Source organism: Stegodyphus dumicola, chromosome X1 (genome assembly GCF_044657685.1).
Source record: "Stegodyphus dumicola isolate Sdum_Otavi_A_Nest chromosome X1, ASM4465768v1".
NCBI classification, from domain to species: domain Eukaryota; kingdom Metazoa; phylum Arthropoda; class Arachnida; order Araneae; family Eresidae; genus Stegodyphus; species Stegodyphus dumicola.
In genome coordinates, this window is record NC_140780.1 from 8,789,865 (window position 1) to 8,803,507 (window position 13,643).

Below are 13,643 nucleotides of genomic sequence, written 5' to 3' on the forward strand. Positions count from 1 at the left end.
AACCTCCTCCCGAGTGCTTAATGTCACATCCCAGGATATTCTCAGGACATCCTAACTAAGTCCCATCGACTGCGTGCGGGATGTTATTAGGATATAAACTCCTACTTACTACATCCTCAGGACATCCCACAAACCTCCTAAACACCTCCCATTATATCCTAAAAACATCCTATCGACATCCCATCGACAGCCTATGGGATGTTATTAGGATTTAAAGTCCTACTTACTACATCCTCAGGACATCCCGTAATATCCCAATTTCCTCCTAAACTCATCCTCCTGAGTGCTTAATGTCACATCCCAGTATATCCTTAGGACATCCTATCTAGGTTCCACCGACAGCGTATGGGATGTTATCAGGATTTGAAATACTAGTTACAATATCCCTTTAACCTCTTAAATACATAATCTCAACTGCTTAGTGTCACATACCAGTATATATACAGAGGAAACTTCCAGTGAAAGTATGTAAAGGTGTGATGATTTAAAACCTACTTATTTTACACAGATAGTCTCAAATCCTTCTCCTATGGTTACTATGGAAAAATCAGAAATGTTGAAAATATTTATACAACTTATTTTGTTTTTAAATCTGAATTTGTGAATATATTAAAAATGAGCAAGGAAATTAAAATGAATTATTAATACAAAATATTAAAACTGAAAATTTTGTTTTTATTTTTAAGATATTAAAAATCTTTCAATCATTTTTAAACATCCAATAGCCCCCAAATTGAATTATTCATAATTAAATTATTTTACAAAATCAGTTTCTAATTTCAATTAATTTGTATTAAAAATTCAGTAATAAAATTCGCGATTTAATAATCTTTACATAAATGAATCATCTTTCTTTAAAACATGTAAGGAATTTATAGTGTTTTGATGACACTTGGGAAATTGTTAAAAGGAATAAATTGTATTTTTAAAACTAAATCAATTCCTAGCCTCAGAATAAATAAATATGTTTTCGTAACATGAGAATGCTGCAGGCTTTTTTATATATTTAATATTTAGTTGTAAAAATTTGACATTATGTTAACAATTCTTTATATCATTCAAAAAGTAACTCAAGAAGCTCTTCTAAAATTCTATCTTTCTGATCATAGAATTAAAAAAAAAAAAAAAATCTGAAAGCCCTCAGGTTTTAGCAGTCACTCAAAAGGGCTCAAAGTTTATGAGTGCATAGATTATCAATACATTAAAATGAGCAATTATCATATATCAGAGCAGTCAATTTTTGCTTTCGTTTCGAGTCATTAGGATTTTTTTAGAGGCAGAAAAGAATAAAAATAGCAAACGCCTTCGCCAGGAATTGAACCACGGACCTCTGAAATACCGGCCCAGCGTGCAGAACCACTACACCATGAAGGACGCTAGGAAAGTGGGAGAAATACCTTATATACTCCCCTTTAGCAAAACATTTTATAAGATACTGACACCAGAAAGTTAAATATCTTCTATATATTTGAAAAAGTGATGATGAACTATATCATGTAATTATATAAAAATATTAAATGTTTTCAATTAGATATATCATGAATTAAATGCATTTTAAATCAATCAGATTAAAAAGTAAAAAAAAATTGTTAAGAACTGTATGTATTGCTTTTAAATAGCTTGGCTTGTTAATCTATAAGAGATTAAGATTTTCAAGGTAAATATGTTAAATTTTGCCAAATGGCAAGACTTGAATGAAAAGCGAAACAAGTTCACGATTGACAATATGAAGTCACATTTCGAGACTAATCGCCCTTTTGGATTAAAAAAAAAAGTTCTGAAAATAATTTGCAATGGTTCATTGGTATTATTTTATGTAAAATTCAGTAAAATGAAATTTACTAGTTGAAATCAGCACCAAATTAAACTTTGTAAATTCTAGCACATGTTAAAGGTTATCTCATCCATAATTTTATTATTAACCATTCATTTCTGAGCAAAATAAAACAGTAATTGCCATTTATATGACAATCAATATCAAAAATTTAAATCTGCATTTTACGCAACATAGAAAAACTCCAAAAGATCTACTGTTTACCATGCAATTAAGGCACTTTATTCTGCAATCAACTCTACCAGTTATTAATACTTCTAAGTATATTCAGTTTACTCTTTCTGCTCAATATATGCTATGTAAAATTTTCCATACATTTAATAATTCATTTTACTTTGAGGTGAGCTTTTATTCAACTCTCAATGTCAACGAGAATATTTAGTTCATTTTTTATTCGGTCTCAAAAGAGAAACTAAAATACGTGGATTTATGAATCAAAATACATGAGAAATCACAGTGAGAAAAGCACTGCTACCTTAAACTGTGATTATATATAACAAATGCAGTGAATTATAGTTAAAAAATAGTGAAAATATTTATATTTCTGAACTATTTCATATATAACATTTTCAGTTTCGCAATTTAAGAACTTTTTTACGTATAGCAATTTTTTGAAATGTCTACAAATTTTTGTATTTTCAAGGAAAGCTTATTCTTTCACCTTTAGTATATAAGTAATGGTAATTTACCAGATAAAATTACTTAATGGGGAATACAGAAAAATATCTTACCTTTGCATACTTACCTTTGTGACTTCATCTGCAGAGAGACTAAAAAAAGTAGTTCAGCTAAATCTGCTATAATAAATATTTATAATAATGCTAAATCCTGCAATATCTATTAATATGACAAATTTTTGTAAACCTATTTATTTGGATGAAAAATAAACACATTCAGAAATTTATATGGCACTATATTATGATTAACAGATGAAAAACACTTTTCAAAATTCAAAATAGTTTTTATTAATTCAAGTTATCACATTTTATTTGAATTCCTGAAAAACAATCTTATATCCGTGTATTCTTATGTATATAAGAAATCTTGATAAACTGGATCTCTGCCATTGCCTTTCACAGCACCTAAAATAAAAAAAAACACTCACAATTACTATATGTGAATATAATCCATAATTAAATTTAAACAAATGACTATTAGAATGCAAATTAAAGGAAGCATTTAAAATATTTTAACATTTAGTACCTATAAACAGAGTAGCAATTATTTGATTATTCAATTATAGTAAAATAAACATGGGGGATGCCTTTCAAAATTTTTATGTCAGAAAATAAACTCAAACCACGAGCTGAACATATGAGCAGTTTTATCAATCAGCCACTGGTAGGTAACCTGGATACCGAATCAATATATAAAGTTGCCAAGATAAAGAGAGAAACAAAATTATGATAATCACATCTTACCTAATCATAAAACAATTTTAAATTTAACGTGTAGGCAAGTCCAAAAAGAGTGAGAATGAATTTATTTTGCAACACAAACTAAAGTTGTCTTGCAGAAGCAAAAAAAACTTGTCTCATGAGACTGGCAAGTAAAAAATAATTAACTGCATCTGGTAGCATTTATCTGACAACACATAAGTAATTGTTAGCTAAAATCTGATCATGATAAGCAATATGCAATTTTAAATTTTTGAATTTAACTGCAGAAATCTATCAAAGAAGTATATTTTATGTTGTAACAGTAGTAAATGAAGATGTGGCTAATCTTTACTGTATGGTACACTATACATATATACTTTTATACTTTTTTAGAAAGGGCTCAAAAAGACCATTCTAAAAACAGATTTCGAAGAACATGTTGGAAACGAAAGTCATAAACCATAAAAGAAATATTTCATTCAGAATTTTAACGTAAGAACCGTTTCTATTTTTAAGTTCTTTACTTAGGTACCCTTATCCATGAGAGAGGAACGCTTAGTCCAATGTACAAGAAATTATCATGAAATATTACGTCACTTTAATGAAATTATAGGAATATTTCACTCAGGGAAAGAACATATTTTCTAGCTGCCCGGGTTCGAGCCCAGCTTTAATACAGGAAGCCAAAAGACATCAAATGCCATTGAATGATACAGCATTTTGAAATGATGCAAAACATTTAAATGCAATTTCGTGGAAGCACTAGTGTAATTACCTACATACTAAAATTTTGAGAAAAACTTAAAGAAAACTAAGATACTCTTTTTCTTTAGAAGGAATCAAAGTCATATACTAATGTACGGATGCTCAACGTATTGTACTATAAAACCTAAACATAGGAATGAAATTTTCTCAGCTATGTGAGATGTCCAATAAAGAGAAATTCCGTAAATTGTAGAATAGAACCTACGTCTGAAAAGAGATGAATGGTAAAACATAATTCAAATACTTTACTTTTAGCACTGAAGCAGGTATTCTACATTAAACTGTCTTAATTCACATACAGGATTAGTAATATAATAGCTCAAAATATTGTAAGAACAAAACACGCATTACATAAACATTAAAAAAAATCTATATACATTTATTAGTGTTACGAGGGTTTATTCTGAAATATTGTAAAGTCACTTTCAATCAAATGATAGAAATTTTCACACAGGGAAGGGACATTCTGTCTGGCTGCCTAGGTTCCATCCGAACTTTTGTTACAAAAGTTTCATAGAACAATTTTAAAAATCCAGAAACGAAACTTATGAAGAAATTATTGAACATACCTTGTTCTATGATTTAGCCATTCTTACAGACATAATAACTAAATCTTAATCTTGAGGGGGAGGAGAGAAGTGAACTAAAGTCTTTGAATTAAAGGTATTATAAATTCATTTTAAATCAAATTAATTTTGTGAAAATATTACACAAATATAAGGAATATACATTTTTACCATAATGTAATGTACGTTTTGCCACTTTGAAAATCTCGAGAACTAAAGCGTGAAATATAAGAAAACTGAAACAAACATTTGGAAAATCTCATCGAGCTTAAGTTAGTTTCTAAAGAGCTTAAGCTGGAATTTCATTCATACGTGGTTCAACATCTATCCATCAACACCGGAAAGAATTTATCTCCTACTTTAAATAATTTCCATCGACTGAGAATGAAGTTTAAAAAATCTTAAAATCTCAAAAGCAAAGGATGCCGAAGAATTTTCACATATGAAAGACAGAGAAGTCAAACAATGAATCAGAAAATTACAAAAGAAGAATTGTGTGCTTATAAAACCCCTTGATAATAAAAGCGCTCATTACGAAGAAGAGCTCTTAACTGAAGATAAGATGAAGGAATTGTTAAATAACACAAGAGCAACATCTGATCTTTTAGTGGAGATTGACCCAAGAAAAGAAAAAACAGGACACTTTAAAAGAACTACTGGGAAACATGTGCTCTTTAGAGCGACACGATTACAGTTGCATCAGTCATTATTATAAGCAAAAGACATCAGCTTTTTCAAAAAATAATTCTGTCATGCATTTGCCAAGAGAATGGAAAGAAGTCCAAAAGAAACTTTCAGAGTGCTTTTCAAAACAAAGTTGAAAGTTAATCTGCAGAATTTAACTTTAGAAAAGTTAAATTTAAATTTAGTTATGGAATCAATTTTAAATAGATCTTCGCAAATTGGTTCATAAAACTTCACAATATGACAAAATAGTTCAGATTAAGGGGGAAATATAATAAAGTATGCTTAAAACAACTAAGAAAAAGCACATTTTGAGCAGCCTTAACAGAAGACAATTTGGTTCCACTAACTTTCTTTACGAGTACTAATTAAATTTTATTCACATTTCTTTTTTGTTCAACATTTAACTTTCAATGGCTTTTAAGAGAAACACCACTTGATAGAGAGACTCGAAATTAGGAAAAAAACTGAAACAAAATTCGTTTATACACAGGCAGTGCAATTACACTGACCTGTTGAGAAGAGAAGACCCCATTGGACAGGGAAAATATTAGGCCACACAGAGAGGAAAATGTTTAGCCTCTCGTAATGCGAAAGGAGGCCACTTGGGAAAAAATTACACTACAGCAGTAAATTTGAAACCACTACGAAGCAACAGAACTCTAAGAAATCTCAGACTTCTGATATTTATAGTGTGATTAACAGTTCCGCCTCACTTCGAATATTACATTACAATATGAAGAAAGCACCAATTCAGACACTTCAATATGAAATTCAAAATCTAAGAAATTAATCCATAAATGCTACCCTAAACATTAAAGCATAATGTGAAGCGTTCGTGTAAAATTAATAACTCGTAAAACTCCAATATAAAGCAACATGTTAAAAGGGACGTACAAATTATAACATTCAAGCATTTCTAGTGGAAATAAAGTTAATATAAAACAAGAATTACCAGTACTCTTATCCATTAGAGAGGAATGCTTAGTCCAATGTACAAGAAATTATCCTGAAATATTACATCACTTTAATGAAATTATAACAATATTTCACTCAGGGAAAGATCATATTGACTGGCTACCCGGGTTCGAGCCCAGCTTTAATACAGCAAGCCAAAACAAATCAAATGCCATTGAATGATACAGCATTTTGACATGATGCAAAAAATTTAAATGCAATTTCGTGGAAGCACTATTGTAATTACCTACAGACTAAAATTTTGACCAAAAATTAAAGAAAAGTAAGATACTCTTTTTCTTTAGAAGGAATCAAAGTCATATACTAATGTACGGATGCTCAACGTATTGTAGTATAAAACCTAAACATAGGAATGAAATTTTGTCAGCTATGTGAGATGTCCAATAAAGAGGAATTCCATAAATTGTAGAATAGAACCTACGTCTGAAAACAGATGAACAGTAAAACATAATTCAAATACTTTACTTTTAGCACTGAAGCAGGTATTCTACATTAAACTGCCTTAATTCACATACAGAATTAGTAATATAATAGCTCAAAATATTGTAAGAACAAAACACGCATTACATAAACATTAAAAGAAATCTATATACATTTATTAGTGTTACGAGGGTTTATTCTGAAATATTATAAGGTCACTTTCAATGAAATGATAGAAATTTTCACTCAGGGAAGGGACATTCTGTCTGGCTGCATAGGTTCTATCCCAGCTCTTGTTACAAACGTTTCATAGAAGAATTTTAAAAATCCAGAAACGAAACTTATGAAGAAATTATTGAACATACCTGGTTCTACGATTTAGCCATTCTTACAGACATAATAACTAAATCTTAAACTTGAGGGGCAGGAGAGAACTAAACTCAAGTCTTTGAATTAAAGGTCTTTTAAATTCATTTTAAATCAAATTAATTTTGTGAAAATATTACACAAATATAAGGAATATACATTTTTACCATAACGTAATGTACGTTTTGCCACTTTGAAAATCTCGAGAACTAAAGCGTGAAATATAAGAAAACTGAAACAAACATTTGAAAAATCTCATCGAGCTTAAGTTACTTTCTAAATTAGATGTTTTGAATGTATTTAAAATTAGGCAAACTACTTCATTCACTTCAAACCCATTACATAATACTAATATATAACAAAAATGGTAAAAGATTGTAAATATGTTAAATAACAATTCTACAGATCTAGAAATGGAAGTAACTGATTTTCATCCTTATTAAGATCAAGAATATCACAAAAAGCCATTTGAATAGTCCTAGATCAGAAAAATCATGACCTGTTAAACTTTTAAAAAGACAAATTTCAGCTTTCGATCTACTAAAAGATGTGAAAGAGGATTTTTAACAACGAACTTGTTAAAAATCAATGTCCAATAAAGAGGAATTCCATAAATTGTAGAATAGAACCTACGTCTGAAAACAGATGAACGGTAAAACATAATTCAAATACTTTACTTTTAGCACTGAAGCAGGTATTCTGCATTAAACTGCCTTAATTCACATACAGAATTAGATATATAATAGCTCAAAATATTGTAAGAAACAAACACGCATTACATAAACATTAAAAAAAATGTATATACATTTATTAGTGTCACGAGGATTTATTCTGAAATATTATAAGGTCACTTTTAATGAAATGATAGAAATATTCACTCAGGTAAGGGACATTCTGTCTGGCTGCCTAGGTTCCATCCCAACTTTTGTTACAAAAGTTTCATAGAAGAATTTTAAAAATCCAGGAATGAAACTTATAAAGAAAATTTGAACATACCTGGTTTTATGATTTAGCCATTCTTACATACATAATAACAATCTTAAACTTGAGGGGGAGGAAAGAACTAAACTAAAGTCTTTGAATTAAAGGTATTATAAATTCATTTTAAATCAAATTAATTTTGTGAAAATATTACACAAATATAAGGAATATACATTTTTACCATAATGTAATGTACGTTTTGCCACTTTGAAAATCTCGAGAACTAAAGGATGAAATATAAGAAAACTAACAAACATTTGGAAAATCTCATCGAGCTTAAGTTAGTTTCTCAATTAGATGTTTTGAGTGTATTTAAAATTAGGCCAACTACTTCATTCAGTTCAAACCTATTACATATTACTAGTATTTAAGAAAAATTGTAAAAGATTGCAAATATGTTAAATAACAATTCTACTGATCTAGAAATGGAAGTAACTGATTTCCATCCTAATTAAGATCAAGAATATCACAAAAAGCCATTTGAATAGTCCTAGATCAGAAAAATCATGAACTGTTAAACTTTTAAAAAGCTAAATTTCTGCTTTCGATCTACTAAAAAATGTGAAAGAGGATTTTCAACAACGAACTTGTTAAAAAGAATGTTCAGATAGAGGATAAAAAACAAACATCAGAACGACTGCATGGATTTAGCCGTAACATCGCATGTACCAGAGGGAAAGAAAAACTCGCAGAAGAAATGCAGTTTACAAATTATAACATTCAAGCATTTCTAGTGGAAATAAAGTTAATATAAAACAAAAATTACCAGCCACAGATGTCTTTTTGCTCTGCAATATTTCCCCATTCTTATCATCCTCGTTCTTTTTCTTTCATGATATCATGTTCTGCAATCCAAGAGTGCACAGAAATGATGACAATTTACACTAGAAAAGGCCAAAAGGGGGGGGGGGAAAGGTATCATTAGATTTTAACTACTTTAAAATTAAAGAATAATTATACACAAACACAAATATATAATATTGTTTCTTAATATATAAAACTTGAAAGGTAGCCTTCTTTGTTTTCAATTCCAGCAACATGCTACATTGTTAATAAAATCATGACTGCAGTCGATAGGAAAGCAAATGATTTTCCTAATACGACAGAAGTACAGTAAGTGAAGGGGGATTTTAATGTATGGGTACAACATGAACAATGAAATAAATAAATTAGACAGTTATTACGGATACACAGAAGAAAAGGTATAATGCTCTTAGAGAAGAGTAAATAATTTCAGCGCTGGTAAAAAGATGGCACCAAAAGACAAGAAGCAGGTAATTTTAAATGACAAATAAACAAAACAAACTTTACTGTTAGCTTTGAAGCAGGTGATATATATTAAACTATCTTAACTCACACACAGAATTAGTGACATAACAGATCAAATTTGCAATATATTAACATTAAAAGAGTTATACATGTATACTTTTATAGATTTTTTTTTTTTTTAGAAAGGGCTCAAAAACACCATTCTAAAAACAAATTTCAAAGAACATCTTGGAAAAAAAAAGTCATAAACAAAAAAAGAAATATTTCATTCAGAATTTTAACGTAAGAAACGTTTCTATTTTTAAGTTCTTTACTTAGGTAGTCTTATCCATGAGAGAGGAATGCTTAGTCCAATGTACAAGAAATTATCCTGAAATATTACGCCAGTTTAATGAAATTATAGCAATATTTCACTCAGGGAAAGAACATATTGTCTGGCTGCCTGGGTTCGAGCCCAGCTTTAATACAGCAAGCAACAACACATCAATTTCTATTGAATGATACAGCATTTTGAAATGATGCAAAAAAATTAAATGCAATTTCGTAGAAGCACTATTGTAATTACCTACATACTAAAATTTTGACCAAAAATTAAAGAAAAGTAAGATATTCTTTTCCTTTAGTAGGAAACATAGTCATATACTAATTTACATATGCTCAACGTATTGTACTATAAAACCTAAACATAGGAATGAAATTTTGTCAGCTAAGTGAGATGTCCAAGAAAGAGAAATTCCGTAAATTGTAGAATAGAGCCTACGTCTGTAAACAGATGAACGGTAAAACATAATTTAAACACTTTACTTTTAGCACTGAAGCAGGTATTCTACATTAAACTGTCTTAATTCACATACAGAATTAGATATATAATAGCTCAAAATATTGTAAGAACCAAACATGCATTACATAAACATTAAAAAAAAATCTATATACATTTATTAGTGTTACAAGGGTTTATTCTGAAATATTATAAGGTCACTTTCAATGAAATGATAGAAATATTCACTCAGGGAAGGCACATTCTGTCTGGCTGCCTAGGTTCCATCCCAGCTTTTGTTACAAAAGTTTCATAGAAGAATTTTAAAAATCCAGAAAAGAAACTTATAAAGAAATTATTGAACATACCTGGTTTTATGATTTAGCCATTCTTACATACATAATAACTAAATCTTAAACTTGAGGGGAAGAAGAGAACTAAACTCAAGTCTTTGAATTAAAGGTATTATAAATTCATTTTAAATCAAATTAATTTTGTGAAAATATTACACAAATATAAGGAATATACATTTTTGCCACTTTGAAAATCTCGAGAACTAAAGCATGAAATATAAGAAAACTAACAAACATTTGGAAAATCTCATCGAGCTTAAGTTAGTTTCTCAATTAGATGTTTTGAGTGTATTTAAAATTAGGCCAACTACTTCATTCAGTTCAAACCTATTACATATTACTAGTATTTAAGAAAAATTGTAAAAGATTGCAAATATGTTAAATAACAATTCTACTGATCTAGAAATGGAAGTAACTGATTTCCATCCTAATTAAGATCAAGAATATCACAAAAAGCCATTTGAATAGTCCTAGATCAGAAAAATCATGAACTGTTAAACTTTTAAAAAGCTAAATTTCTGCTTTCGATCTACTAAAAAATGTGAAAGAGGATTTTCAACAACGAACTTGTTAAAATCAATGTTCAGATAGAGGATAACAAACAAACATCAGAACGACTGCATGGATTAACCGTAACATTGCATGTACCAGAGGGAAAGAAAAACTCGCAGAGGAAATGCAGTGTACAAATTATAACATTCAAGCATTTCTAGTGGAAATAAAGTTAATATAAAACAAAAATTACCAGCCACAGATGTCTTTTTGCTCTGCACTATTTCTCCATTCTTTTCATCCTCGTTCTTTTTTTTTCATGATATCATGTTCTACAATCCAAGAGTGCACAGAAATGATGACAAATTACACTAGAAGAGGCCAATGGGGGGAAAAAGCAATCATTAGATTTTAACTACTTTGAAATTAAAGAATAATTATACACAAACAGAAATATCTAATATTGTTTCTTAATATATAAAACTTCAAAAGTAGCCTTCTTTGTTTTAAATTCCAGCAACGTGCTACATTGTTAATAAAATCTTCACTGCAGTCGATAGAAAAGCAAATGAATTTCCTAATACGACAGAAGTACAGTAAGCAAAGAGGGTTTTTAATGTATGGGTACAACATGAACAATAAATTAGACAGTTATTACGGATACACAGAATAAAAGGGATAATGCTCTTCGAGAAGAGTAAATAATTTCAGCTCTGATAAAAAGATGGCACCAAAAGACAAGAAGCAGGCAATTTTAAATGACAAATAAACAAAATAAACTTTACTGTTAGCTTTGAAGCAGGTGATATATATTAAACTATCTTAATTCACACACAGAATTAGTGACATAACAGATCAAAAAAGAGTAAGAATCAAACTCGCAATATATTAACATTAAAAGAGCTATACATATATACTTTTAATCATTTTTTTTTAGAAAGGGCTCAACAACACCATTCTAAAAACAAATTTCAAAGAACATCTTGGAAACAAAAGTCATAAACCATAAAAGAAATATTTCATTCAGAATTTTAACGTAAGAACCGTTTCTATTTTTAAGTTCTGTACTATTTTTAAGTTCTTTACTTACTTTTATCCATGAGAGAGGAACACTTAGTCCAATGTACAAGAAATTATCCTGAAATATTATGCCACTTTAATGAAATTATAGCAATATTTCACTCAGGGAAAGAACATATTGTCTGGCTGCCTGGGTTCGAGCCCAGCTTTAATACAGCAAGCCAAAACACATCAAATGCCATTGAATGATACAGCATTTTGAAATGATGCAAAAAATTTAAATGCAATTTCGTGGAAGCACTATTGTAATTACCTACGTACTAAAATTTTGGCCAAAAATTAAAGAAAACTAAGATACTCTTTTTCTTTAGAAGGAATCATAGTCATATACTAATTTACATATGCTCAACGTATTGTACTATAAAACCTAAACATAGGAATGAAATTTTGTCAGCTATGTGAGACGTCCAAGAAAGAGAAATTCCGTAAATTGTAGAATAGAGCATACGGCTGAAAACAGATGAACGGTAAAACATAATTCAAATACTTTACTTTTAGCACTGAAGCAGGTATTCTACATTAAACTGCCTTAATTCACATACAGACTTAGTAATATAATAGCTTTAATATTGTAAAAACCAAACACGCATTACATAAACATTAAAAAAAAATTTATATATAGATTTATTAGTGTTACGAGGGTTTATTCTGAAATATTATAAGGTCACTTTCAATGAAATGATAGAAATTTTCACTCAGGGAAGGGACATTCTGTCTGGCTGCCTAGGTTCTATCCCAGCTCAGTTCGTATTAACTCAATTCGTAACTGACGCGTCAGTTCGTATTTAAATTCTATTTGTATCGTATTTAAAAAAAAATAAATATTATGATTCTGTACAACTTATAAATCAAAATATACGTCTCTTGGGTTAAACAATTAAGCAGCAAAAGAATTGTTAAACTTATGGCACTCAAAAGAACAGTTACATTTACGACACTCTAAAGAATACTTCTGCCTAAGCCATTGTAATGAAACATAAGACACTAAAAATTGACAATCGTGATAACACTCAACAAACCACTTTAGGTATTAAAGGTAAAAAGTATGGAAACATATTTTCACATAAATTAAACTTTTAATACATACAATTGTTTCTCCATTTGAAAATGCAATTTAGTGTTAATAGATATTAATTTTGATCTCATTAGCTCCTTTTTAAACTTAACAAACATAGCAAAATTTTTAAGTTCTATGTGCACCTGAAACGAAAATGCTTAGAAACGTATCAGTATGAATGAAATCAGTTCATTCTTTTAAAGCAGCGAACGATTCGTAGATAATTTTTTGTTGCCAAATCGGGAAACAAAAACTTCAGGCTAATACGTATACGTACGACATCGAGATTTGAATTTAATGTAATATAACAGCTTTTACTTATAAAGAAATTTGGCAATAACATATGGTATCAATCATCCTAACATGAGACAAAAAAGCTGCCAACAGCAAATACTTATTTAAAATCCCGACATTAACGAAACATTTTCGACAAACAATGACGTCACACGCAATAGCGTGCTTTTTTTTTTCAATGTCAAAATATGATCTTATATAATAATAATATATTTAATGATTGGAAATGCTATTTTTATTTCATATTTTGCAAAACTTACGAATTTTTAGTAAGAAACTCTACAATTTGCAAGGAGGCAGTGGCAACACTTTTCGAAGTAAAGCAGATTTTTATCTCCAGGGATCGAAACTGTTGCCACTCGGAAAAA

The 13,643-nt window shown here is 29.5% G+C and overlaps 1 long non-coding RNA gene across 1 annotated transcript; it reads right to left on the reverse strand.

Moving 5' to 3' along the window:
• Nucleotides 1-2,687: 2,687 nt before the first annotated feature.
• On the reverse strand, nt 2,688-11,428 carry LOC146993081 (uncharacterized). The gene is made up of 3 exons (XR_015038459.1): nt 11,098-11,428; nt 8,740-8,857; nt 2,688-2,916 (listed from the first exon to the last, which is right to left on the reverse strand). It is a non-coding gene; the product is annotated as an uncharacterized LOC146993081 (long non-coding RNA).
• Between the last annotated feature and the right edge of the window lie 2,215 nt (nt 11,429-13,643).